Source organism: Heterocephalus glaber, unplaced genomic scaffold (assembly GCF_053883595.1).
Source record: "Heterocephalus glaber isolate CG9 unplaced genomic scaffold, H.glaber_assembly_v1.0 deba00000943, whole genome shotgun sequence".
In the NCBI taxonomy this organism is placed as follows: Eukaryota; Metazoa; Chordata; class Mammalia; order Rodentia; family Bathyergidae; genus Heterocephalus; species Heterocephalus glaber.
Window position 1 is genome coordinate 7883591 of NW_028258175.1, and position 27742 is coordinate 7911332.

Here is a 27742-nt window from a genome sequence, read left to right on the forward strand (position 1 = left end):
CAGGTGTGAGCCACCACGTGAGTCGGTGATCTTGAGCCCTGTAAGATCATCTGGTTGAGTGTCCTCATTTTTCACCTGCAAAGAAAGCTGGAGCCCCAGAAAGAGGAAGCAACTGGCTTCAATCTGTCACATCAGAGTTAGTACTAGAACTCCTGATCTGTGGATCCCCATTGGAATATTTTTACTTCAGGTCAATAGAATTTCAATATAGTGATTCTCAATCCTGGTTAAATCACTAGGAAAAGCTTTTTTTAAAGTTCTTATGCCTAAGTCTTGGACTATTTAAATCAGTATCTATGGGAGTGGGCCCTGGGCCTCATTTTTTTGTTTGTTTTTTTGTTACTGGGGATTGAACTTGGGACCTTGCGCTTGTGAGGCAGGCGGCAGAACCACTCAGCTAAATCCCCAGCCTGGCCTCATATTTTTTAAAAACTTTCTTCAGAGGATTCTAATGCATAGTCAAGGTAGAGAATCACTCACCTAAAAGCTATGATCTGTGACCCAGCAGCATCAGTAACCCGTGGTAACTTGTTAGAAATACACAATCTCCGGCCCAGCCAAGACCTCATAAATGTTAACAAGATCCCCATGTGGTTACTGTGCAAGTTCAAGGGTGACAGCGTTGGTCTATAGCGTGTTGGCTGAATCCATTAGCTAAGCACAATCAAGGGATGGATCTGGTTTTTGCACTTATGAACTGTGGCTTTCTTTGAATTATTAACTTCTTTTAATTATTAACCTCAATTTTACATTGTACCAATGGAAAGATCAATAGAACCTCATGGGAGAGTTGTCATAAAAATTGAAAGTGATAATGCTTGCACAATACATATAATGATGCCTGACATACTGTTCTTACCAAACATGGAGTGGCACACTTGAATAGTAAAGGCCATGATGGTAAATCTTTCGGGCTTTGAGAGCCATATGCATTCTAGGTTGGAAGTACTCAACTCTGCCATCATTATTGACAAGACAGAAATAACTGAGCATATTGGTTCCCCAAAAGATCTTATTTAGGATACTTAAATCTTGAATTTCATGTAATTGTTATGTATCACAAATTACTGTTCCTTGTTTGTTTTCAACCACTTAACAATACGAAAACCATTCTTAATTTGTAGTCTACAAAAACAGAGGGCTGGATTTAGCCCATAGGCTATAGTTTGCTGATCATGCTAGAATGTGTATTCTATGAGGGAAAAGGGTATGTCTATTGCACTTATGCTGCTGTCTCTGAGAATTATAGTAGGTGCTTAAGAAATTTTTTTTTTTGGTACTGGGGATCGAACTCGGGTCCCTGCGCTTGCAAGGCAGGCTGAAGAACCACTGAGCTAAATCCCCGGCCCAAGAGATATTTTTTGAATGAATAAGTGACTTTTTCAGAAGGCAGAACTTTTGGCCACAGGTTATTTCCACAACTCAAGATTGCAGTAGATCTAATACCTCTACTGCCTTAAATAGTTATGTGGCTACCTGCACTGTCTACATGTGGCAGATTATTCATATTAGTCCCTCTAGCTGTGTTTCAAGTGCTTAATAGCTATATGTGCCTAGTGGCTACCGCATATTGGTCAGTGCCAATGTAAAACATTCCTACCATTGACAAAAATTATTTTGGATAGTGCTGGTTGATAATAGCTCAGAACTAGACTGATAGGAAACGTTAAAATGCAGAGAAATTAAGGGGGACTTTTCCCAAGGTAAACAGAAAGTTCAGGCTCTGAAGCAAGAAAGACTGCTCTTTAAAACAGAAATAAAATCACTCTGAGGCCTGGACTCCCTGGGGATTAAGTCTTCTAATATGTCATTCTGTTTGGCACTGGGGATGGCGTAAAGAGAACTACTGGTCCCTCCTGTTTCCTGGCGAGTTGTAATCTGCCCATTTGGCTGCAGTCTTAACAAAATTAGCATTGACGACCTTCCTCCTCTCCTTGACGTGACTCTGGACATTTCCAACAAGGGCATGGTGAGTGTGCTGGGAGGAAATTGGTCTGAAGAAGCGGGCTGTTGCTGGGTGGGGTGACGAACACCCAGAATCTCAGATTCTAGGAGGCTGAGGCAGGTGGCTCGAAAGATTGAGTCAAGCCTGGCCACATTACCGAGACGTTGTATCAAAAATAATATTAAAAATGAGCTGGGTTCAGTTCCCAGTAACTGGCCAAAAAAAAAACAAAACAAGATTAGCATTGAGTTTCCTTCACTGAAGGAAGTAGGTAACGCTAAGTTTTTGAATATAACTTCTTTTTCACCTTTTAATTTTTTGCATAACATCTTCATATGATTCAAAAAAGCATGAAAGGTATACAGTGAAAAATCAACACCCACCCCCAGTCTTGAAACTTCCTGGTTTCATCCAGTTCCCTCCACCTAGCAAACCAATATGATTCTTTCTATGCATCTTTTCAGGTTTTTAAAATGTGCTTTCAAACAAATATGATCATAGATTCTTATTTCCCCACCAATTCTGCAGAATGGGTAGCCTAGAATCCACACTACTCTGTCCACTAAGCACAGTTTTTAACAATGTGTTTTTGGAGGACTTTTCATGTTACTACATAGAGCTCTTCATTTTGTTTTTTAAAAGAGTTACACTGCCAGCTGCACTGGACTTTCTTTAATCCAGTCTCCTATCAATGATCACTTCAGTTGTCTGTAAAATTTTACAATTTAAATAAAAATTTAAAACCATTTTCTTCAAAAGAAATGTCATGCTGCTTTCTCTCATCACTTGGATATATAGACAAATAGCATTTAAAATAGTTAAGTTTAATCTTAAGTTTCTGATACTATTAAAGTAAGAGGTAGGAATTTGGACTGGGTGGAACAAATAACTTTGGGCATTGGACTTCATTCTTGTAGGTTAGCAGGATTCATTCATTTATTCAACAAATACTGAGTGCCTACCATGAAATGTTTCAAACCATAGAGGATACACAGAAGAATTAAAAAGACACATAAATGGGCCAGGGATTTAGCTCAGTGGTGTGGCTGCCTGCCCCGCAAGTGCAAGGACCCGAGTTCAACCCCTGGTACCAAAAATAAATTTTTTTAATAAAAATAAAATTTAAAAACACATAAATGAGGCAAAGAATAAATGTGATGTTACACAAAAAGCGAAGAGGGTCATAAGAGAAGCTATTTTCCAAGTTCTTTCTAGGAATGTGACGTTTTTGCTGAGATCTGACAAGTGGCTGCACTGCACTAGGTATTTCATATTGATTTATTACTATTTCCACACTGCACACAAAGAAACACACGACAAGCATGCACATATCTAAATCAGACTGTACATTTAATCATTCACCAGATATTTTTGAGCACTTACTTTGTGTATGAGATACTTAATGCTGAAAATACAGCTGTGAACAAGGGACAGCTAGTCTTACCCTGATAAAGTTTACAGACTACTAAACAATTATGTAAATATTGTCACTGAGTATAAACACACTGTACTTAGTTTTCTGACACTAAGTAGAATCAGAATTCAGTATGATTTCTTCCTTAAGCTTAACATAAAACTCCCCACCACACTCAAAATCCTTCAGATATACATTGAAAAGAAAATTGGCCATTCACCAATTTGACCATTCTGTTCTACCAAAAAGAAAATATCAGCGTCCTCTTCTGAAAACCATAATATTGTAGTCTCACCAACAAAGCTCAGTTCCTGACTTTTCAAGGATCTTAAATTCTTTATAGATGGAAGAACTAAGATAATTTTCCCAGGGTAAGTCCAGATTTTTATACTGAGCCACAGAAATATTGCTAAGGAAAATTCTTCTAAGAAAGACAGTAACCATTGACTGGTCAAATGGCCTTTTGAAAGTATTTAAGGTCATGTCTAAGATACGGGCTATATATCCATATAAACAGTGGTGTCAAGGGCCTTCAGCCTCCCCATATTTCCATAATACCCCTCCCAAGTAACAACTCAAAGAGGTCCAAGTAATAACAGTGCTTTGTAAATATGGCCTCAGAGCAAAATTACCTGCTGTTCTTCCCAAGACCCAATAAGACCCTACCTTAAGCCTCTCCCATACACAACTTTTGGAGCTGCTCTCTTGACCACCTGTTGGAGAAAAGTGGCTGCCCCCAGCTAAGTCTGCCCTTAGGTTTTGTATCTATCTGTTTCTCAAAGTCTCCTAGAAGTTGTTTGCAAACCTTCTGAATGATGCAGACTGCCACTGAGCAGTGCTGGTGCTAAGCAGACAGTTCAGTGAAAAACTCAGCCAGTACTCAGATACAACTAAATTTTCTTTTAAAAGATTTTGTCAAGTAAACAAATGCATATAATTTTTTAAAAAATCAAATAGCACAAAAAGGCTTAACATGAAAGCTCAGCTACTATGCTGACAGCCTTTTGTGTATGCATACTCCTCATCACTTACCAGGTAGTATATCACACAATAACAGAATCCTGAGACAAGCGTCTTCATTACCCATTTTACTTCTGTGAGATCATTTGTTAAAAATTTGTTTCCTTGTTTATTATCTTTGCTCAAAAAAAGAAAATGCCTTTATGAGGACAGCAAATCTTAAACACAAGAGAGAAGAGGTACTCACTAAAGTTACAGATTCCATCACAGCTGGATGTGATAGCAGACCCGTTTCGTAGAAGAGCAGCACTAAATCTTGATTTCTCACCTCTGCTTTAGACTTGGAAGTAGCCAGAAGACAGAGAAGTAGTTCGACGACAATCAGAAGCAGCAAGACTGCCCCAGAGTGCCTTTCTTTGATTGGTGGAGGCTTTCCGGAGGGAGGAGTAGGAGGTCTGGGCTAAACACTGAATATTTACACAATCCTTGGCAGACAGTCCTTCTTACAGGTAATGATTTACACACATAGCAAGCTTTTAGCATGCTGGAAAAGCAGTTTTGTTTTTACAGGAAGGAACGTGTCATGTCCAAGGAGTTGCTGGAAAGGTTAATCTGGTGAAGGGATAAAGGAATTATTCAGGAGGAGGAAAGAACAAGCACAATAAGAAAAAGGGGTGTTTTGAAATAGAAAAACAACAAAAACAAGTTGAAAGGTGGGTAAGGTTGAGCTAGATTTCATCCAGTCAGTTGCCTAGAACTGGTCGGGACTAAACAAACACTATCAGGCCACTCTTGCCAAATCCTTCACTGCTGCTTAGCTCACTGAAGTCCTTACCAAAACTACAAGGAGCTTGGCACTGGGTCCTCTCTGACCTATAGCCCATTCCTCCTCATCTTCGTTCTGTTGCAGCCACACTGCCCCTTGCTTTTTCTCAAATATACTATGAACTTTTTATTTATTTATTTTTTGTTTTGTTTTGTTTTTTGGTACCAGAGGTCGAACTCAGGACCTTGCATTTGTGAGGCAGGTGTCGGCACCACTGAGCCAAATCCCCTCTCAAATATACTATGGATGTTCCAGCTTTAGGCTCTCAGCTTCCACTGCCTATGACTCTTCCCTCAGATATTGTTATGGTTTATATCTGGATGTCCCCCTAAAGCCTCATGCACTTATAGTAGGTGGTACTTTTGGGAGGTGATTGGATCATGCCAGTGTGACACTCATCAGTGGAGTAGTCTACTGAGGAATTTAGCTAAATGTGACTTGGAAAGTGAAACTTGATTGGAGGAGGTGGGTCACCGGGGGTGTGGCCTGGAAGGGTATATCTCCCTTCTCTTCCCTTGATATCTCTCTCTCTCTCTCTCTCTCTCTCTCTCTCTCTCTCTCTCTCTCTCTCTCTCTATCTCTGTTCTTGCCACCATGCCATGACCTCTTTTTCCTCTGCCACACCACCCCTCTGCCATGCTGTCCTGCCTTGGAGCCAGCAAACTCTGGACTGAAACTTTTATACACTGTGAGTCAAAATAAATCTTTCCCTCTTACAGTTGTGGGTGTTGGGTATTGTGTCTCAGTAAGAAGAAAATAACTAAGACAGTTATCTTGGTCAAATCATTTCATTTCATGAGGTATCCTATCAAAGAGGTCTTTGTTACCACCTTTTTCTAACATAGCACTTTTTTTTCCTCTTTAACTTGTTTTAATATTTTATACCACCACTTTGACTGTAAAAACCTTATTTGCTGGTGTATCACTATTGCCTGTGTTGGCAAATTTTAAGCATTCCATACATATTTGATAGTCATATAAAATGATTCTTTCAATTACATGAGCTACAAACCCAATTCAATTTCTTATAAACAAAGAGAAATTTATAGGCCACTTTTTTGTTTCAAGAGGGTTTTTTTTTTGTTTTAATCATTTAGTCCTTGGGTTTTTCTGTGTAGATAATCAGATTATCTAACAGTAGAGTTTTACTTCTTCCTTTCAAATCTGCATGCATTTTATTGCCTATTGAACTAGTTACCACCAGCACTATGTTGACTAAGAGTGGTGAGAACAGAGATCATGGCCTTGCTCCTGATATTAGAGGGAAAGCATTCAGACTTTCAGTTAGATCCAGTGTTAGCTGCAGGGTGTTTGTTTTAATAGATGCTCTTTATCAAGCTGAGCAAGCTTTTGTCTTTTCCAATTTTTTTCTGAAACTTCACCATGTACAGGTCTTGAAGTTTGACAAATTTTTCTGCATCAATCAATATAACCATGTGACTTTTCTTCATTAGCTGTTAATAAGGCAGATAATATTAATTGATTTTCTAGTAGTGAGCCAGCTTTGCTTCCCTAGAATAAACTCCACTTGGTGCTCTTAAATAATTCTTGTTATATATTGCTGAATTCTATTATTTATCTCTTTCCAAATTTGAAAAATTTTCAACCATTATTTCTTGGAATTGTTTTCCAGCCCCTCTTTTAGATCTTTTGTGATAGTCTCGCAGTTTAGTTTGTTTCCATCTTATTTTCTTCCTGTTGTTCAGATTGAGAAAATTCTATTGTTCTCTTTCAGTTCACTGATTTTTTAATTCTATTCCTTCCATTCTGATGTTGAGCCCATTAATAAAGATAGGGCAAGAAATAGCTTTTCTGGCCTGGGGATTTAGCTCAGTGGTTCCAGCGCCTGCCTCACAAGTGCAAGGTCCCAAGTTTGATCCCCAGTACCAAAAAAAAGAAAGAAATAGCTTTTCTTACTCTTTCACAGCACACTCAGCACATGTGGAGTATTTTCTCCTGCACCAAGCAGTTCTCTAGCAGACACCAACTGAGTGTCTTATACTTCAATTCAGTTCTACACTATCTACCTGGAGATAGTATCAGACTCCACAGGATAAAAGCTCAGATCCACAAACTGCCCCCCACTTCAGATGCCAATTGTAAATCTCAGTTGTGACCTATATTTCTGACCAACTAGCTATAAATTTGGGTTCCTATGACACCCTTCTTGTGTTTGATTAATTTGTTAGAATAGCTCACAGAATAAAGGGAGACACTTTACTTACATTTACTCATTTATTAACAGGATATCTCAAAAGAACAGATGAGTAAACAGATGACAAGATGCAGAGAGGGAGGTTAGAGAAGAAGTATCACGCTTCCATACCTCTTCAGTGCTCCATCCTTCCAGAACTTCCTCATGTACAGCTATCTGGAAATTTCCCCAAACCTATCTCTGTAATTTTTACGAAGGCTTCATTACATAGCCATACTTGATTAAATCACTGGCCATTGGTGATCAACTCAACCTTCTTCTTTTCTAAGAGGAAGAAACAGGGTGTAGGGTTGAAGGGGTGGGACTGAAAATTCCAACCTCTAGTTACATGGATGGTTTCTGTAGCTCCCATCCTGAGGCTGTCTAGTAGCCCCTAATCACCAGCCATCTCATTAACATAGAAAAATGCACTTATCACTTATGAGAATCCAAAGATTTTAGAGGCTGGGTGCCAGGAAATAGGAATGAAAACTAAATATGTATTTCACAATATCACACACATCTACTGAGATTTTTATTTCTTTTATTGAATTTTTAGTTCTTAAATTTCTATTTGGCTTATCTTGATATCTTCTATTATTTGCTGAGACTTTGTATTTCTTTTTTAAATTAAGTTTATTGGTACATTTTAGGTGTATATTATGATCACATTCATCGTTGGGAATTTGTACCTGTACATGATATATCTTAGTTCTTGTTTTCTCATTTCCCTTTCCTCCCTTCTACTCCTTCACCCCTCTTGATTTGCAAAAGCTTTGTTTCCTTTTTTCCTTCTTTTTTCATATTTTTTCTTTCCCTTCTTTGCTCCCTCCCCACTTGCCCTTCCCCTTTGAACCTTTTCTCCCTATTTCACATTATCTAGTGTACATTTTGGTCCTCATTTATACTTTCAGTTTCTCACACCAGAGAGACAGTTCAGTACTTACATATGTGTGTTCTATTTGTTTCACTTAAGAGTATGGTCTCAATGTGCATCCATTTAGCTATAAATGGCTCTAGTTTATCATTCTTTATGGCTGCGTAGTACTCCATTTTATTTAAGAACACATCTTCTTTATCCATTCACCAGTTAATGGGCATTTGGGTTGTTTCCAATATTTAGCTATTACAAACTGTGCCACTATAAACAGGGGTGTGCATATATTTCTGTGGTATGATGCTTTTAATTCTTTTGGGAAGATACCCAGCAGGGGAATAGCTGGGTCAAATAGGACTTCTAATCCTAGTTTTTGGAGGAATCTCCATACTGATTTCCACAGTGGTTGCACCAGTTGAGACTTTGCATGACTTTGCTGAGGCTGTGTTTCTTTCATTTGTTTCAAATGTATTTGTAATTGTTTTTGAAGCCTTTCTATAAAGTCTTGTTAAAATTTTTGTCAGGTAATCTAACGTCTTTGTCATCTTGGTGTTGGGTTCTATTGACTGTTTCTTTGCTCAGTTTATCTTCATGGTTCTTGGTATGAGGAATAATTTTCAACTGAACTGTAGACCTTTTCCTATTACTTAATAGATATTATGTAAACCTTATGTTTTAGACTGGCTTTCTTGGCACTACTCTAACAAGGAGGAAGGTTAGAACATCACCGCCTTATTATTGGGTAAACATATAAGTCTAGGTTCTCCTTTCAGCTTTTAGTAACACTTAATTTGGGGAAGGAGTTGCTCCCTATTACTGCTTGGTGGGAATGAGTATTCCAGTTCCCCATGTGGTCTCTACTGACACTGGCCTTTTCCTTACTTGGCCTCTTGTATACCATCCAAGCAGAAGGTATTACAGTGCCTCAAGTTGTAGAGTAGAAGTCTAGGTTAATGAGAGTAATGAGTGTAGAAGTCTAGGCTTCACAATCGGTTAGGATAGTTGAAGCCATATTTTTTTCTGTATGGCTTGGTTGGAATAAATTAGTTTTTGTTTAATAATTGTCTATCTGCTAAGCTGCTCCTTTACTGGTCCTTGGTTAAAGAGAGCAACCTTTTAGGGGAGGAGCTATTTTGTTTGCACCCATTAGTGTTTCTAGATTGCTAGATTTTTCAACCCAAGTCTAGGATATTTAAGCCCCAAAGAAGACCTGAAGAACTTGCATTTGTGTTGTTCCTTAGATCCCAGGGTCCATAACCAGCCTACCTTCTTTCTCTACCTTTCAGAGTCTTCTTACATTTCTTTTATATAAAATGTCCAGAAATTTTAGTTGTACTTAGCAGGAAAGGTAGGGAAATGTATGTATATTCCATCTTCCCAGAAGAAGTACTCTCATCTCACTTTCTGAGATTAGAATAAAATTTATAACAAAAAAATAAGAACACTGCTGAAAAAAATCAAAGGCAAACCATGACATTCCAAAAGCATAAATAAGAAACACAAAATAAATTAACAAATATAAACCAGAAATCCATTATAACCAGTTTGATTTTAGCCAAGAAGAGGTCAAAGGAAGAAAACCGTGTGAGCATGTCAGTAAATGTAGAAAAAATAAATTTCAGCACTCATTCATGGTAACCTCCATTTTATCAAGAAAGTGAAATGTGAATAGGGAATTTCATTAACATGATAAAAGGTATTAAATGGGGTTCAGGACATGCTACCTTTAAATATGGCATGTTGGCATTTGAAAAACATCAAAAATAGATGAGGAAAAACACTTTCTCTCCATCCTTCTCTCATGAAGTAGGTCATAAGGCTCTCATTTCAGATTTTTTGGGGGGTACCAGGAAACAAACTTGGGACCTTGCATTTGCAAGACAGGTGGCAGAACCACTGAGCTAAATCCCTGGCCCAGACTTCTTTCTTTCTTTTTTTTTATTTTTTCATTTCAGATTTCTATGGTTTGAATGTGTTACCCAAAAGTTCAGGTATTGGAATCTTAAAAGCCAAATCTATATATTCATGATATTTAGAGGTGGGGTCTTTGACAGGTAATTAGGGTTAGATGAGGTCATGAGGGTAGGAGCCCCCATCATGGCACTGGTGGCTTTTTAAGAAAAGAAAGAGAGGCTGGAGCTAGTATGCTTACTCTGTCATGCCGTGTGATGTCTTCTGCCATATCACAATGCCAACTCCATGCTCTTGGACTGCCCAGTATCTAGAACCATGAGCTACCAAAATCTTGATTCTATATAAATCACCCTGTCTCAGGTATTCTGTTATAGCAACAGAAAATGAACTAAAAGATATACCCTCCCTGGATAAAGAACAAAAGAATATCCTTATCTCTGAAGACATAGGAACATAAGGAAGAATCCAAGCAAACAGACTTCACTAAGTTCCCTTCAGTTTATTATCATTAGATTGTAATACTATGACCAATCATATGTCTCCATGACTATGTACTGCTTCACTAGGCCTAAGAACAAAAATACAAAAGGTTACCTGTGTATACCTTGGTCTTCATTTTCAAAGGCCCCCATATCATGTAAAATTTATATTAAGTAATTTGTTTACCCTTCTCTTATTAAACTGTCTTTTGTTACAGGATCCTCAGCTATGAACTTGTAATGGGTAAGGAAAGTATATTTTTTCTCCCTTACATCATCTATTAAGAACTAAATATGGATATTGAAACATAAAAAACATTTAAAGATGAAATGTTAGGGTATTAAATTTAGAATAAAACAGTTGTCACCACATTAGCTCTAGTTGATATTTATTAAAGGTCCCTTTTAGCCTGTTCTTGGCTAGCTAGAATGTAAGTACTTTATCTGTTTTACTTACCACTGAATTCCACATATCTAGAACAGAAACCAACATAGCTACAAGAGGAACTCAGTAAATATTTGCTAAATGAATGAGTGAAGAAGCCACAGTGGGTCTGGATGACTACACTGAATTCTTTAGCAAATTCCACCAGGCGAGCTGTGCTGACCTGACAAGCACAAGGTCCTGAGTTTGATCCCCAATACAAAAAAAAAAAAAAATACACCAGGCTGTGAGAGCATCAGAAATTTTTTAGTGATAGTTCATAGCTTAGCTTTACTCCAAGGAGAGTATACTATGGAGGGCTTCTATTGGCATGTGGGCTTAGTTTTAAAGGGTGCTACAAGAACAGGGGGATTGAATAGGACCTTAAGAGTGACTCTGAGCCCAAGAGCTGGAATTACGTTTTGAGCAAGAATGGTGGACCTGGCAGGAGAAGTGGGACTATACAGCCAGTGGGGAACCTGGGAAGGCTACATGGATTGGCATCAAATGCATTAAAGGGAAGGGTGGATAGGTTATAGTTCAGAGTAAACATTGTAGCTTTGGCAAGGGTTTTGGGAAAAGACTTTTGAGGATACTGAGTTCTGACAGAGGGGAATGAGAGGGGAATGTATGTGGCAGTAGCAGCAGTGATGGGAGGAGAAGGAGAAGGACCAGGTAGCAGTGGGCATAGAGGCATAGAGGAAGAAGCAGCTTTAGAAGATTAAGTTCAGAGATAGTTTGTTAATTTTTTATTTACTGCTTGAAGGAAAGCAATCTTTTTCTGAGCTGTATTTCAAACCTTCTAAGTACCATTGAAAATAAACTCCCCAGCTTCCAGGCTGCCATACCACCACCTCCAGCACCTAGGAGCAGCGCTGCCCCCAGCGCAGAGGAGGTGATCCTTCCGGGGCCACCTTACCACTGTGTCCAAAGGGAAATGAGATGGAACAATCTGATACTCAACCATCTGGACTCCCTGAACTGGCAACAAAAGAGGATCTGAAAAAAATGAAATCAGAAATAATTTCTCAGATAACAGCAGAGATTGTGCTCATAGTGCAAGACATGATTAATAAACCTAGAGAGGACACAGATTAAAAATAAATAGAGGAGCTGAGGAACATGATGGAATCCCAACATAGGAAACAAAAGGAATCCATAAAACAGATGCGAACAGATTTCCAGGAGATTAAAAACTCCATTGAAAGTCTATGCAGCAGAATGAGCCAATGTGAGGACAGAATTTCAGATATAGAAGATAAGATTGTAATTAGTGACCAGGAAAAGAAAAGTTTCTTTAAAATAGGGACCACAAGAAATCAATCCAGCAGCTGCTAGAGAATACAAAGAAGAATAACATAAGACTGATCAGAGTCAATGAAGAAACAGGAGAGACTGCAGATGACATAAAAAAAACTGTTCACAGAAGTGATGGTAGGAAACTTCCCAAGCAGGGGAAAAGAACTTGACATACAGATAAGTGAGGCATATAGGACTCCAACTAGCCTTGATTAAAAAAAAAAAATCTAGACATATAATACTTAAGATTCCAGAAACCCAACAGAAGAACAAAATTCTACAAGCACTTAGAGAGAAGAAACAAATCATATACAAAGGAAAGCCCATCAGAATCACAGCAGACTTCTCAACGTAAATGCTCAAGGCAAGAAGAGCTTGGAGTGACGTATTTCAAATTCCTAAAGGAAAACAGCCTCCAACACAGATTGATGTACCCTGCAAAACTATCTTTCAAAATTGATGGAGAAATAAGATACTTTCATGACAAAGAGCACCTTAAGAACTTCATGAATACCAAACCAGCACTCAAAAAAAAATTTAGACAATATCCTAGGAACAGACATTGAGGATCACAACCCCGGGAAGCCCAGCAGAATTAATCCACTGGGCATGACAAGAAATTAAATGCGAAGGGGGAGAATCCAATAAAAAGAAAAAGTCATGACAGTAATAAGTCAATACATATCAGTTATAACCATCAGTGTTAATGGTCTCAATTCACCAATTAAAAGAAATAGACTGGCAGAATGGGTCAAGAAGCAAGATCCAACAATATGCTGCATACAAGAAACATATTTAATTCAAAAAGAAACTCATAGACGGAAAGTTAAAGAGTGGAAAACAATACTCCATGCGACAGGAACCAGAAAAAAATCAAGAGTAGCTATTCTCTTTGCAGATCAAGTGGATTTCAAACCAACACTGATTAAGAGAGACAAAGAAGGACACTACATCTTTGTGAAGGGAACAATCCAAGAAGAAGAGAAGACAGTCATAAACATATATGCACCAAACACTAATGCACCCAACTATATAAAACAAATACTAACAGATATGAAAAATCAATTCACTAATACATTAGTAGTGAGGGACCTCAATACCCCACTGTCACAAATAGATCAACTAGACAAAAAATAAGCAATGAAATACTAGAACTCAATCACACTCTTGAACAAATGAACTTAACAGATGTTCACAGAGTGTTCCACCCCACAGAATCAGAATACACATTCTTTTCAGCTGCATATGGGTCATTCTGAAAAATAGACCACATACTCACACATAGAACCTGTTTAAGTAAGTGCAAAGGAATTGAAGTTATCCCCTGTATATTATCAGACCATAGTGTGATGAAATTAGAGATCAATAGCAAAAGAAACCACAAGAATTTCATAAACACATGGAAATTGAACAACACACTTCTGAATAACCAATGGGTCACAGAGGAAATTAAAGAAGAAATCAGTTCCTTCAATTAAATGACAATGACAATACAATGTATTGGAATCTATGGGACACAATGAAAGCAGTCTTACGAGGGAAATTCATAGCTGTGAATACTCATATTAGGAAAACAGAGCGAGCCCAATTAAACAACCTGATGCTGAACCTCAAGCTTCTAGAAAAAGAAGAGCAGGACAAACCTAAAGTTCATACAAGGGAGGAAATTATAAAGATCAGAGCAGAAATCAATGCAATGGAGACTAAGAGAATGATACAAAAAAATCAATGAAGCCAAGAGTTGGTTCTTCGAAAGAATCAACAAAATTGACAAACCCTTAGCCAACCTTATCAGAAAAAGGAAAGAAGGGCCGGGGATTTAGCTCAGTGGTTTCGCCGTCTGCTACACAAGTGTAAGGACCCGAGTTCGATCCCCGGTACCAAAAAAAAAAAAAAAAGAAGGAAATAAAAGGCCCAAATCCATGCAATTAGGAATGAAAAGGGTGAATTTACAACAGACCCAGCAGAAACCCAGAGGATCATCAATACCTACTTCCAGAACCTATATGCCAATAAGATGGAAAACACAGAAGAAATGGACAGATTCCTAGATGCATATGAATTACCAAAATTGAACGAAGAAGACCTAAAAATTCTAAACAACCCAATATCAATCAATGAAATTGAAAACGTAATTTAAAACTTACCAACTAAGAAAAGCCCGGGTACTAATGGCTTCACTGCTGAATTCTACAATACATTTAGAGAGGAACTACTGGCACTACTGCTTAAACTCTTCAAGAAAATTGAAAGGGAAGCAATACTCCCAAATTCATTCCTGGAAGCAAACATCACCTTGATCCCCATAGCAGTGAAAGACCCAACTGAAAAAGAGAACTATAGGCCAATCTCACTAATGAACATAGATGCAAAAATCCTTAATAAGATACTGGCAAATAGAATGCAGAAGATCATCAAGAAGATCATACACCTTGACCAAGTAGGATTCATCCCAGGGATGCAGGGATGGTTCAACATCCACAAATCAATCAGTGTAATACACTGTATCAATAGAGCCAAGGACAAAAACCATATGATTATCTCAATAGATGCAGAAAAACCATTTGACAAAATCCACCATGCATTTATGATAAAAACCCTACAAAAATTGGAATAGATGGTCTCTACCTCAATCTGATAAAAGCCATCTATGAAAAAACAACAGCTAATAGGGCCAGGGATTTAGCTCAGTGGTTTCGCCACCTGCTGCACAAACGCAAGGAACTGAGTTCAATCCCCGGTACCAAAAACAAAAAAAAACAGCTAATATCATACTACATGGTCAAAAACTGAAATCCTTCACACTAAAATCAGAACAAGACAAGGATGTCCACTATCACTACTCCTGTTCAATATAGTCTTAGAAACATTAGCCACAGCAATTAGACAAGAGAAAGAAATAAAAGGAATAAAGATAGGTAATGAAGAAGTCAAATTGTCATTATTTGCAGATGACATGATACTCTATATAGAAGATCCCAAGAACTCCACCAAAAGTCTTCTAGACTTAATAACCAAATTCAGTAAAGTAGCTGGATACAAGGTTAACACACAAAAATCAATAGCTTTCCTCTACACAAACAACAGATTCACTGAGAGAGAAATAGGACAAACCTTTTCACAATAACATCCAAAAAACTGAAATACCTAGGAATCAACCTAACAAAAAAAATGAAAGACCTCTTCTCTGAAAACTATAGCACTCTGAAAAGAGAGATTGAAGACGATATCAAAAAATGGAAAGACATCCCTTGCTCCTGGATAGGAAGAATCAACATAGTGAAAATGGCCATACTTCCAAAACTGCTATATAGATTCAATGCAATCTCAATTGAAATTCCAGCAGCATACTTCATGGACCTTGAGAAAACAATCCAAAAATTCATTTGGAACCAGAAGAGACCTAGAATAGCAAAAGCAATTCTAGGTAACAGAGACATGGCAGGGGGTATCACAACCCCTAACTTGAAACTATACTACAAAGCTACTGTGATTAAAAAAAAAACCAGCATGGTATTAGCAAAGAAACAGACCAGAGGACCAGTGGAACAGATCAGAAGATGCAGAAACAACTCTAGACACACTCAGCCACCTCATCTTCGACAAAGGAGGCACACATCCTCACTGGAGGAAAGATATCCTCTTTAAAAATGGTGCTGGAAAAATTGGGTTTCAACTTGCCAAAGATTAAAACTAGACCTATATCTCTCACCATGCACTAAACTAAAATCAAAATGGATGAAAGATCTAAATTTTAAAAACAGAAATGCTGAACTGACTGGAACAGAGGTTAGGTAGAACTCTTGAAGACATTGATGTAGGAAAAGGTTTTATGAACAAAACCTCAGTTGCCCATGAACTAGCACAAACAATCAACAAGTGGGATCTCTTCTCTTTATTTTTCCATTTAGTTTATTGGTACATTTTAGGTATACAATACTGTTACATTCGTCATTGGGATCTTGTACCTTTACATGATATATCTTGGGTCTTATTTTTTCCCCATTCCCCTGCCCTTCCTTCACCCCCTTCACCCTTCCCTATTTACAAAGACTTTGTTTCCATGTTTTTCCTTTTCTCATATTTTTTTCTTTTCCCTTCTTTCCTTTCCCCTTCTCCTCCCACTTCCCTTATTCCTTTAGATATTTTCTTCCTATTTCACAATAGGGAACTCTTATTACTAAAAAGCTTCTGCACCGCAAGAGAAACCACCAACAGAGTGAAGAGACAACCCACAATGTGGGAAAAAATTTTCACCTGCTGTTCCTCAGACAAAGGTCTACTATCTCGAATCTATAAAGAACTTTAAAAAATCAGACCTCCCAAATTTAAAGACCCAATTCAAAAATGGGCATCTGAAATGAACAGACATTTCTCAGATAAGGAAGTAGAAATAGCAAATAAACATATGAAAAAATGTTTAACATCACTGGTCATTCGAGAGATGCAAATGAATACAATGCTGAGATTCCACCTCATCCCAGAAAGAATGGCTGCTATAATGAAATCAACCAATAACAAATGCTGGCCGGGCTGTGGGGAAAGAGGAACCCTGCTCCACTGCTGGTGGGAGTGTAGACTGGTGCAACCACTGTGGAAATCAGTATAGAGATACCTCAGAGAACTAGGACTGGAAGTCCCATTTGACCCAGCTATTCCCCTGCTGGGTATCTTCCCCAAAGAATTAAAAGAATCATACCACAGTGATATATGCACCCATGTTCATAAGGGTACATTTTCTAATAGCTAAAACTTAGAAGCATCCCAATTGCCCATCACCTGGAGACTGGATAAAGAAAATGTGGCTTTTTAATAAAATGGAGTACTACTCAGCCATAAAAAATGAGAAATTAGAGACATTTATGGCTAATGGATGCACATTGAAGCAATACTCTTAAGTGAAATAAATAGGACACACATGTGTCAATACCAAATAGTTTCTCTAGTGTGAGAAACTGAAAGTGTAAATAAGGACTAAAAGGTATAATAGATAATGTGAAATAGGAAGAAAAGGGGCAAATGGGAAGGAGAAGTAGGAGGGGTAGGGGAAGGAAAGAAGGGAATGGAATTAATATGAGAAAATGAAAACAAAGTCTTTGTAAATAGACAGGGATGGAGGGGTTGAAGGGAGGGCAGGGAAATGGGAAAAATAAGAACCAAGAGAGATTATGTAAAGGTGCAAATTTCCAATGATGAATGTCATTATATTGTATTCCTAAAATGTACCATTAAAATTAACAAAAAAAGAAAGAAAATAAATTCACACTGTTTTTGTCTTGTCTAAAACTAGCTTTTTAAAATTGTATGCACAAGTGAACAGATTTGGGAGTTTCAAAAGTTTCTCATTTTGGCTAATGTAATTTTAAAACTTCTTAGGTTATTCGGGCCCTTTTACCAATACATTTATATAGGAAGAATACATAGGTATTATACATAAAGGTAGCTGGAGTTTCAGAAGGGACCTCCCCATCAACATTACTTTTGGAGATTGTGCTGCCCATTATACTTTAGAAGGATTACTTTTGTTGACCACAACTAATGAGATTGTATTTAGAGCTGTGTGTGCTATTTTGAAGGCTGCTACCCAAAAAGTTTCACCAGTTAGTCTGATAGCCATTCTCTTGTCTCAGGATAGAATCTCACCCTAAGTGGAATGAGGAGAACTCATGATGAGGAGATTGCTGGTATTTCATGAGCCCCCAATAAAACAAGATTATGCCTTCTGACCCAGAAGGATATGTTTATTTGGAGATCCCTAGAAGGCCACTGCACATCACAGGCTATGAAGCACAACACTTCCACATGTAGTTAGTTGGCTATAACACTTGAAATGGGACAGAAGGAGTAGTGTCTTTGATAGGGAAAAGTTTTAAAGTAAGGTTAGTAGATTAGCTATTAAAGTAGCTGTGAAAGCAAAATAGGTAGTGTATCCCTTTAAAAGCTTGCCTTAGCCTGTTGCTTCTGCTGTTTAAAGTGAAGGTTATATAGCTCCTTTGATCTGTAGCTCCACTATAGATAACTTCCTAGCTCTGAAGAACAAAGTGGGAATCCTTGAACAAACTTGTGATATATATGCCTTAACTGTCATGTGTGTAGGACTGTAATCAGTGACAGAAACCACCTGTGTCTAACCATTAAACAGGAAGTGGAACTTTATTTACTTAACAAAGACCATTAGGGATGAGATAATGACGGACAAAAGTATAAAAGGCGATGGACAAAGAACGCAGGGGGCCACTCTGACCAGACCAGTTTCTGGTGTCCCAGCTTGCCAGCAAGTAAAGACCTTTGTTGTTTTACCTGAATCCTGTGTCTCTGTGCATTTCTTTCCACAATTCCAGAACATCTTTATTCTTTAAAGTGAGGGCACTCTCATAGAATCACCTACTTTGTTGATTGAGGCAATTAAAGTTCAATAATAAAATTTGAAATGGCCACCAGGTTATCACTATGAGCTCTATTATATTAGACTTAGAGAAACCCAGAACCCAAATCTTAATGGCAAAGATGGAAGGTTACACTGAGATCTGAGTCTTTTACCTAGCAACAAAGACAAATTAAACTAAAACACAAATGTTTGCTTAATGGCAAAGATGAAATTTACTCATCAACAGTAGGAATACTGACAATATGAAGCATTCAAATGAAGATTTCAGAACTCTGTCAAAATGAGACTGGGAGATCAAATCCAGGAGGACTTAACTCGTAGCTCAGCACATCCAAGGAAACGGGAAAAATGCAGTGGATTCCGGCCAAAGGGAGTACCAGGATGCCAGAAAATGCTGCTCTGTATCCTGAGGGGTACACCAGGAATGGGACAAAGAATAAAATCAATCTATTTTAGAATAAAGGAAATTACATTTATTTAGGATTTATTAGGATTGTAATCCAGGAAAACAGATTCAAACAGATACGAAAATGTGTTCCCAGGTTTTACAAATGGTGGTCATACTTAAAGCTCAAAACCACAATTGGCAGTAGTTAGTTACATCATTTGCTTGTGTATCAGTAAGGACCATCTGCAGAACCAGGTCTGGAGGAATGCAAAAGGGCCATCTGTGCTCTGGTGAGCCGAACGATCCAGTCAAAGGTGGGAAAACTGTAGGTCACTGCAGAGTCCCATCGGAGAATGTATCGGAAGCCAAAGGGTCTGAATGGGGAGGCTGAAGAGTCTGCACTGGAAGTTTGGAGACAGATCTCCAAAGGTGATGGTGAAGACTGGAGCTCCTCTGAAGAAACAGAAGTGAGACTTCCTTCAGCTAAAAGACGCACTGTAACCCACTGGGAAGGACTCTCAGATACTATTAACTCACTTATGTGCTACCAGGCTCAAGGGTATTGATTCATAGATTCATATCTCTCATCTATAAAAGTCTCCCAAGCCTGACTACACTTCCAAAGCCACTGGTGACCCAAGATCTACTATTGAATCTAGATTCAAAGCAGACAATATATGAAGTTGAGAGCACCTTCCGGCACTAGGAACAAGGCCTTCATAGACTACCCTATGCTAGAATTAAAAATTTCAGACTTTTATTTGTATCTGGAGAACACTGGCATTTTTAGGCATTCTACAGACTGTGAGACTTATTCACTGGTTCACCCTCTTTCTCATAAATCCTCTTCTGCTCTTACTCAGCCTTATAGCACTAAAATATTAGCAAGACATCTGAGATATAGAAAGCTCATTATTAGTCTAAGCATATATTAGTCTAATCACTTCTGAAAATATCTGACTTTTAATTGACTCCCACCTCCTGTAATATTTTAAAAATGACTCCCAGTCCCTTGTTCCTTGTTTCTTTATTTTCCTCTTATGGCCCCAAGTTAAACTTTTATTAAACCCATTCTTGGAAGAAAAATACTGCTGTCCAAATGTCTCAGTTGCTTGCATCTGCTAGAAACCTCACAGATTGTTGGGTATGCCACAACCTTCTACTGTATCCTCTGGAGACAATAATGACCCCCTTGTCATAGCTATCAACAATTTTTCATCAATTCCTCCCTTCTATGTAACTATAAAAAAAGCCTTAGATGTCACTTATGAAATCCATCTGACTACTCTATCTGATAAGATGCCCAGTTTCTATCTCATCTCCAACCCCAAACAACTATTCTTCTCTCAATGCTTTTTCATAACTCTTCTGAGACTTTTAGACATTTTATTGGCTAGCAACCAATCCAAATCCTCTCATTTTATTAATTCTACTTTTTATTCACTTCCTGAGTCTACAAGATACTTAGAAAAAGCATAACAGAGCTATTCCCTAATGTCACAAACCCTTATGCCTTGAGTTTGAATGGCCTAGATCTTACCCTTCAGGCCTTGCTTCAGCCCTGCCCATCTACCAAACCAATTATACTGTGACCTTATGGGCCATTTATAACACTTATAATTGGTTTCAAAATATTACCAATTCAATACCAACCATTGAGTCCTAAGTTTTACACCAAATCAGGATAGCTATATGCCTCCTCTGAATACATATTCACTTGTAGGTGTGGAAAATCCTATGGGCGCATGTGTGTCTGGACTCACGGTGGATGGGCAGATGATGCCCATATTGGACCACCTCTTTCATTGGGCTCTGGCTCATGGCCCAGGCTCATTAACCAAGAAGGGTTAAGGTCAGTAATTGGGCAAAGACTGGCAGAATGGTAGGTTCATGACTAGGAATTGGCTATGTTTGAAATGAACATATGATCAGAAATTTCTTTCAAACTATTAACAGACTCAATCTACCACACAAGCTGTAAGAAGAGCCCAGTGAAGATCTCTGGTCTCTCTGGACGAAGTATTCCTTGATGCTCACATAACAGGGAGGGTGCTGTTGTTAATACGATTTGCCATATTTGGCTTAATACTTCCTTACAGTTTGAATTAGGAACTACAAAGCCCTAGGCTGGGGATGTAGCTCAGTGGCGCCGTACCTCCTGGTAAGCCCAAGGTCCGGAGTTCAATCCCTGGTACCAAGAAAAAAAAGAGAAAGAAAGAAAGTACAAGGCCCTTTAAACTTTCTGACTCACTAAAGAGATATTCTAGGCCTACATCTAATTCCCTTCAATGGTTTAGTTTTAAATTTTCTGATACATTTTAATTGGGATAGAGGCTTTCCTGAGATCAGGATTATGAGTTGGTTTTTGGTTTTGTTTTTGTTTTGCAGTGCTGGGGATCAAATCCAGGGCCTTATGCACGCTATGCAAGCACTCTGCCACTGACCCACAGCCCTAGCCCCAAAAGTTATTTTTGATTACAGAACATTGCCTGTTCTATTTTGCTGTATTAAAATTACTTATCTTTGTCTATCTTGATGCCTCAAGATTACTGCTAAAACTAAAACAGTGGCAATGCCTGGCAAGTACTCACAAAGCCATGGCCCCACTGCCTCTCTTCAAATTATTTCTGACCCATCTGAAGCTCTGGTTTTTCATTTGCTTCCTTGTTCTTCAAATGTGGTCCAAAGCCCCTAAATTTTCTCCATAGTGATGGCTGCTAATTACCCCCTTTGATGAAGGACATGGTTTCCCAAGACAGGTCCATCCTAGTGATGTGGGCTCTCTGATTATGAAGTTAATCATCAGTGCTTTCCTGGGGAGAGATTTTATTCAAAAGGGCAAAAGGCAAGGAAAATAACAAAAGGGAACAGTATTGGTCTAGGATACTTAAAATAGAATTGAGAAGCCATTGTTAATCAGAGATCAGACATGTCCCCGGCTGAACCTTTGAGCTGTCTTCCCAGATGCATGTTCACCTTTGGACTAAACCAAATTGCAATCCACTGGTTTTTGTTAACCATTTATGAAACTTCTCCTCATGTCTTAAGTTACCTGTAGATTCAAACAACACCCAACCCCTTTCCTACAAAATAGTTTAACTCTTGTTAGTGCTGAGTACAATTCCTGACAACAAATGGTGTGCCCACCATCCTCTCTGTAGTTTTAAGCTTTAAATATGACCATCATTTTATACAACCTGTGAACACATTTTCAAGACTGCTTGACTTAAACATCATGTTCTTCATGCCTCCCCTTACCTCTTACCTAGTTTGTATTCTATGTACTGTTTTTGTTCTTCCCTTGCTAATCAGTAATGCTTAACTATTGGCTATATATACGGAGAACAACTTGAGTGGGTATAATTTTCTTGTGTTAAATTTTTTTCCTTCAGGAACCTCTAGGCCTTACTCCTCTCTTATCTGCTATTAAAATATTACTTTGGAGAGGCTCAAGGTCCTAGTTCATTTTTCCTGGCATGTGCCTGTTGTATAATAAGGAATTTGACTCCCCCCCCCCGATTTCTAAAAGGAACAGAAGTCCTTGAAGACCCTAAATCCTTGAAATTTTAGAGTAATAAGAAGTATCAAGAACCCCTTATATCACTCCTGAGTTTATGTTAACAAATGACTCAGGATGGCAAGAACAAGCAACTAATTAAAGAATTGGAGTTTTGAAGCCAGCACAGACTCTGGAGAGGGAAGAGTAACTGGAGACTCACTCAGTGTAATCAAGTGGTCAATGATTCAATTAATGAAACCCCAATAAGTACTCAGTTCAGCTTCCTGGTTAGTAAACATGAAATGTCAGGAGGGTGATGGGATCCCATGTGGAGATGTACTGAAGCTCTGTGTTCAGGACCATCCCAGATCTTTCCTTATATGTCTCTTCATTTAGCAGGTCTTGATTTGTAGCCTTTCCAATAAAACTGTAATAAGTATAGCACTTTTATGAGTTCTGTGAGTTGTTCTGTTGAGTTAACAAACATGAGAGGGTCGTGGAACCCTCTAAATTTGTGTCCATCTGGTCAGACGTATGGGTGGCCCAGCAATGCCCAAACTTGCAGCCAGCACCTAGCTGCAAGGACAGCCTTGCTGGGGACTCTGCCCTTAACACTGTTAAATATGAAGCTCTCTCCATACAGCATCAGAAATGAACTGAATTATAGCGACAAACTTTTTCTGCTTGGGTGCTGTGTAATTATTTATTCATAAAATTAATTAACTTCAGCCAGAGATGTTTCAGTGGTGTTACTTGTATGTTGGGTCCTACCTGGAACAGAGTGTGTGTGTTCTGTTGTTCTACAGATTTTATCTTCTGTTATTTTACTTTACGGTCTTCATTGCAATTTTTGATTTTCATTTTCTGGCATCCTTTTTGCCAATGATCCCTTATTTTCATAATCATACCGTATACTTATTACCACTGACAATACCACCTACAAAATCAGTTTCAATAGCCCATTTTTGGGCTAATTTCTCCTGTCTTCTCACTTCATTTTTTTTTTTTTTTGGTACCGGGGATTGAACTCAGGACCTTGTGCTCACTCATTTTTTTTAGTGCTTCCATCATAATTCTTCTGCCCCACTAAAATCTTTAGTTAACTAACTTACACATAACTCCTTCATACCTCCACTTACCTCTTTCCAAGAATGGATTCTATGTACTATTCAGCTCTTCCACCATCTGGAAGAACCCATCTCTGCAAAACTTTAGATAGTTCTAGGCCTATTTCATGCCTGCACCTGAGCAGTAGCTTAATATGGCTCTAGATAAATGCTCTTAACAATGCTAACAGCATTTGTTGATTATCTTAAACTTAGGCACATTACAAGCTTTAAACAGTTTATTGATACAACAGCACTTTATGAATTGGGCAGCTCCAAATGGGGAGTGGTTAGGGGCTCCACCCAAAGGGCATGAAGGGATGGCTTTTATAAGGTAAATGTGAAAACCAAGCAAAGAAATTATTTGATTGATTAAAGTTTGAGCAATTATTTTATTTGGACTATCCCTGTAGGAAGTTGGAGATAACTATAGCTTGGACCTTGAATGACCCCTAGACGCCAGTGAGTTAATGGCTTCATTACCAACTTATGGCACTGTTGGGAGGGGGCAGAACCTTTAAGAGGCAGAGACTAGTAGGAAGAAGTAAATGCCCTTGAAGGAGAGATTGGCACCCTAGCCCCGTTTTCTCTCTCTCCATCTTCTTGACCATGATGAGGTGGGTACCTTCCTCTGCCATGTGCTCCTGACAGGAGGTTCTGCTTCACCATAGCACAAAGATAATGGAGTCAATTAACCAGGGAATGAAACTTCTGAAACCATGAGCCAAAAAAAACCTTTCCTTCTTTTAAATTTATTATCTCAGGCATTTTGTCAGAGTAATAGAACACTGACTAAACTACCAATGCCAATTGACTGCTTGTGATTGTTTAAAGACTGAGTTAGATTTTAGTTTGGTTATATAGGACCCCTGGGCATTAGATTCATCTTAGTCTGATAGCCTCCCATTTACTTATTTTTAACACACTTTAACTTCCTGACTGTAAAAAATCAGAATGTACCTCCACTGCCATTTGACAACTCCACTACATTTCTATAATAGGAGATAACAATTTCATGCTTTCTTTAAAAGCCTCACCTCTCCTTACCTCCTCTTATTTCACTAAGATTTGCCAGTAGCCTGCAGGAAATGTCCTTAAGTCCTGACCACTCAACCAACCAGTCCTGCTATAATTCTGCCCATCCCCTCTGCATTCCTTCCAGTGATGATGGAAAAATTGTCCAGGGTTCTAGCTTGGGCCTTTCTACTGTGCACTTGACATCAACGTCTGTATCCTAACCAAAGATATTATTCCTCCTATTACCCCTCCTTTGTCTGGTATCAACAATTTCTTCCTTTTTTGGAACAGGAGTTGTAGTAGAGACAATTAGCAACAAACACATGGCAATATCTTCCATATGAAAATAAAAATTCATGAGCTATTTGGCCTTCTTCAGCTATTGCTGCATTTATCTCCTTTTCACAGCATAATTTCTCAAAGTAGTTGTCTGTAGCTATAGCTATTAATTTTTCATGTTTTGTCTACATTTGTATAACTCTTTTCTCCATCTCTCGACGTTGTAAAAAAAATTTCAAACATATTCAAATAATTAAAATAGTATAGTAAACCCCTATGTATCCATCACTCAGCTCCAATAAATGTCTGTAGCAGACATCTCTGCCCAGTATTAGCAGACTCTGGTTAATTGCAACCCAGTCTCAGTACTCTTTTTTTTTTTAATTCTTTTATTGGTACATTGTAGGTGTACAACACAATTACATTTCTCACTGGGAACTTGTACCTTTACATGATGCATCTTGGTTCTTATTTTTTCCCCATTCTGAGCCCTCCCTTCACCCCCTCCACCCTTCCCTATTTACAAAGACTTTATTTCCATTTTTTTCCATTTCTCATCATTTTTCCCTTCCCTTCCTTCCTTTCCCCTGCCCCTCCCATTACCCCTACCCCTTTGGACCTTTTCTTCCTATTTTGCATTATTGATTTTTCATTCTAATCATTGGTACATTTTAGGTATACAATATAATGACATTAATCATTGGAAATTTGCACCTTTACATAATCTCTCTTGGTTCTTATTTTTCACCCTTGCCCAGCCCTCCCTTCAACCCCTCCATGCCTATTTACAAAGATTTTGTTCCTATTTTTCCATTTTCTCATATTAATTCCATACCCTTCTTTCCTTTCCCCTACCCCTCCCACTTCCTTCCCCTTTGCCCCTTTTCTTCCTATTTCACATTATCTATTATACATTTTAGTCCTTATTTGCACTTTCAGTTTCTCACACCAGAGAAACTATTTGGTATTTATACATGTGTGTCCTATTTATTTCACTTGAGAGTATCACCTCAATGTGCATCCATTTAGCTATAAATGTCTCTAATTTCTCATTTTTTATGGCTGAGTAGTATTCCATTTTATAAAAAAAAACCCACGTTTTCTTTATCCAGTCTCCAGTTGATGGGCATTTGGGCTGTTTCCAAGTTTTAGCTATAACAAACTGTGCTGCTATGAACATGGGTGCACATATATCACTGTGGTATGATTCTTTTAATTCTTTGGGGAAGATCCCCGCAGTGGAATAGCAGGGTCAAATGGGACTTCCAGTCCTAGTTCTTTGAGGTATCTCCATACTGATTTCCACAGTGGTTGCACCAGTCTACACTCCCACCAGCAGTGGAGCAGGGTTTCTCTTTCCCCACAGTCCCACCAGCATTTCTTATTAGTTGATTTCATGATAGCAGCCATTCTTTCTGGTGTGAGGTGGAATCTCAGCTTTGTATTCATTTGCATCTCTCGAATGACCAGTGATGTTAAACATTTTTTCATGTATTTATTTGCTATTTCTACTTCCTTATCTGAGAAATGTCTGTTCATTTCGGATGCCCATTTTCAGATTGGGTCTTTAAATTTGGGAGGTCTGATCTTTTTAAGTTCTTTATAGGTTCAAGATAGTAAATCTTTGTCTGAGGAAAAGAAGGTGAAGATTTTTTCCCACATTGTGGGTTGTCTCTTCACACTGCTGGTGGTTTCTCTTGCTGTGCAGAAGCTTTTTAATAACAAGAGATACCACTTGTTGATTGTGCTAGTTCACGGGCAACTGAGGTTTTGTTCATAAAATCTTTTACCACACCAATGTCTTCAAGAGTTCTACCTAACCTCTGTTCCAACTGGTTCAGCGTTTCTATTTTAATATTTAGATCTTTAATCCATTTCGATTTTAGTTTAGTGCGTGGTGAGAGATATAGGTCTAGTTTTAATCTTTGGCAAGTTGAAGCCCAATTTTTCCAGCACCATTTATTAAAGAGGCTATCTTTCCTCCAGTGAGGGTGTTTGGCTCCTTTATCGAAGATGAGATGGCTGAGTGTGTCTGGCGTTGTTTCTGCATCTTCTAATCTGTTCCACTGATCCTCAGATCTGTTTCTTTGCCAGTACCATGCTGTTTTTATCACAGTAGCTTTGTACTATAGTTGCAGGTTGGGGATTGTGATACCCCCTGCCATGTCTCTGTTACCTAGAATTGCTTTTGCTCTTCTAGGTCTCTTCTGGTTCCAAATGAATTTTTGGATTGTTTTCTCAAGGTCCATGAAGTATGCTGCTGGGATCTCAATTGGAATTGCATTGAATCTATATAGCAGTTTTGGAAGTATGGCCATTTTCACTATATTAATCCTTCCTACCCAGGAGCAGGGGATGTCTGTCCATTTTCTGATATCATCTTCAATCTCTCTTTTCAGAGTGCTATAGTTTTCAGAGAAGAGGTCTTTGATTTCTTTTGTTAGGTTGATTCCTAGGTATTTCAGTTTTTTGGATGCTATTGTGAAAGGAATTGTTTGCCCTATTTCTCTCTCAGTGAATCTGTTGTTCGTGTAGAGGAAAGCTATTGATTTTTGTGTGTTGACCTTGTAACCAGCTACTTAACTGAATTTGGTTATTAAGTCTAGAAGACTTTTGGTGGAGTTCTTGGGGTCTTCTATATAGAGTATCATGTTATCTGCAAATAATGACAATTTGACTTCTTCATTTCCTATCTTTATTCCTTTTATTTCTTTCTCTTGTCTAATTGCTGTG

General features: G+C 38.3%; 2 protein-coding genes across 10 annotated transcripts in view; one reads left to right on the forward strand and one right to left on the reverse strand.

Annotated features, from left to right (window-relative positions):
- Acsm3 (acyl-CoA synthetase medium chain family member 3) overlaps positions 1–4763 on the reverse strand; it is a 35164-nt gene extending 30401 nt beyond the window's left edge. For 6 of the 9 annotated variants that reach the window (XM_087208895.1, XM_087208893.1, XM_021237286.2 and 3 more), the window contains exon 1: positions 4567–4763. The gene's annotated coding sequence lies outside the window, so the exon portion shown is untranslated. The remainder of the gene's footprint in view (positions 1–4566) is intronic. The other 3 variants (XM_087208892.1, XM_087208891.1, XM_087208894.1) reach the window with 2 other exon arrangements.
- The window catches only part of Eri2 (ERI1 exoribonuclease family member 2), a 74997-nt gene that overhangs the window by 33549 nt on the left and 13706 nt on the right, over positions 1–27742 (forward strand). The gene's annotated exons all lie outside the window — the stretch shown is intronic.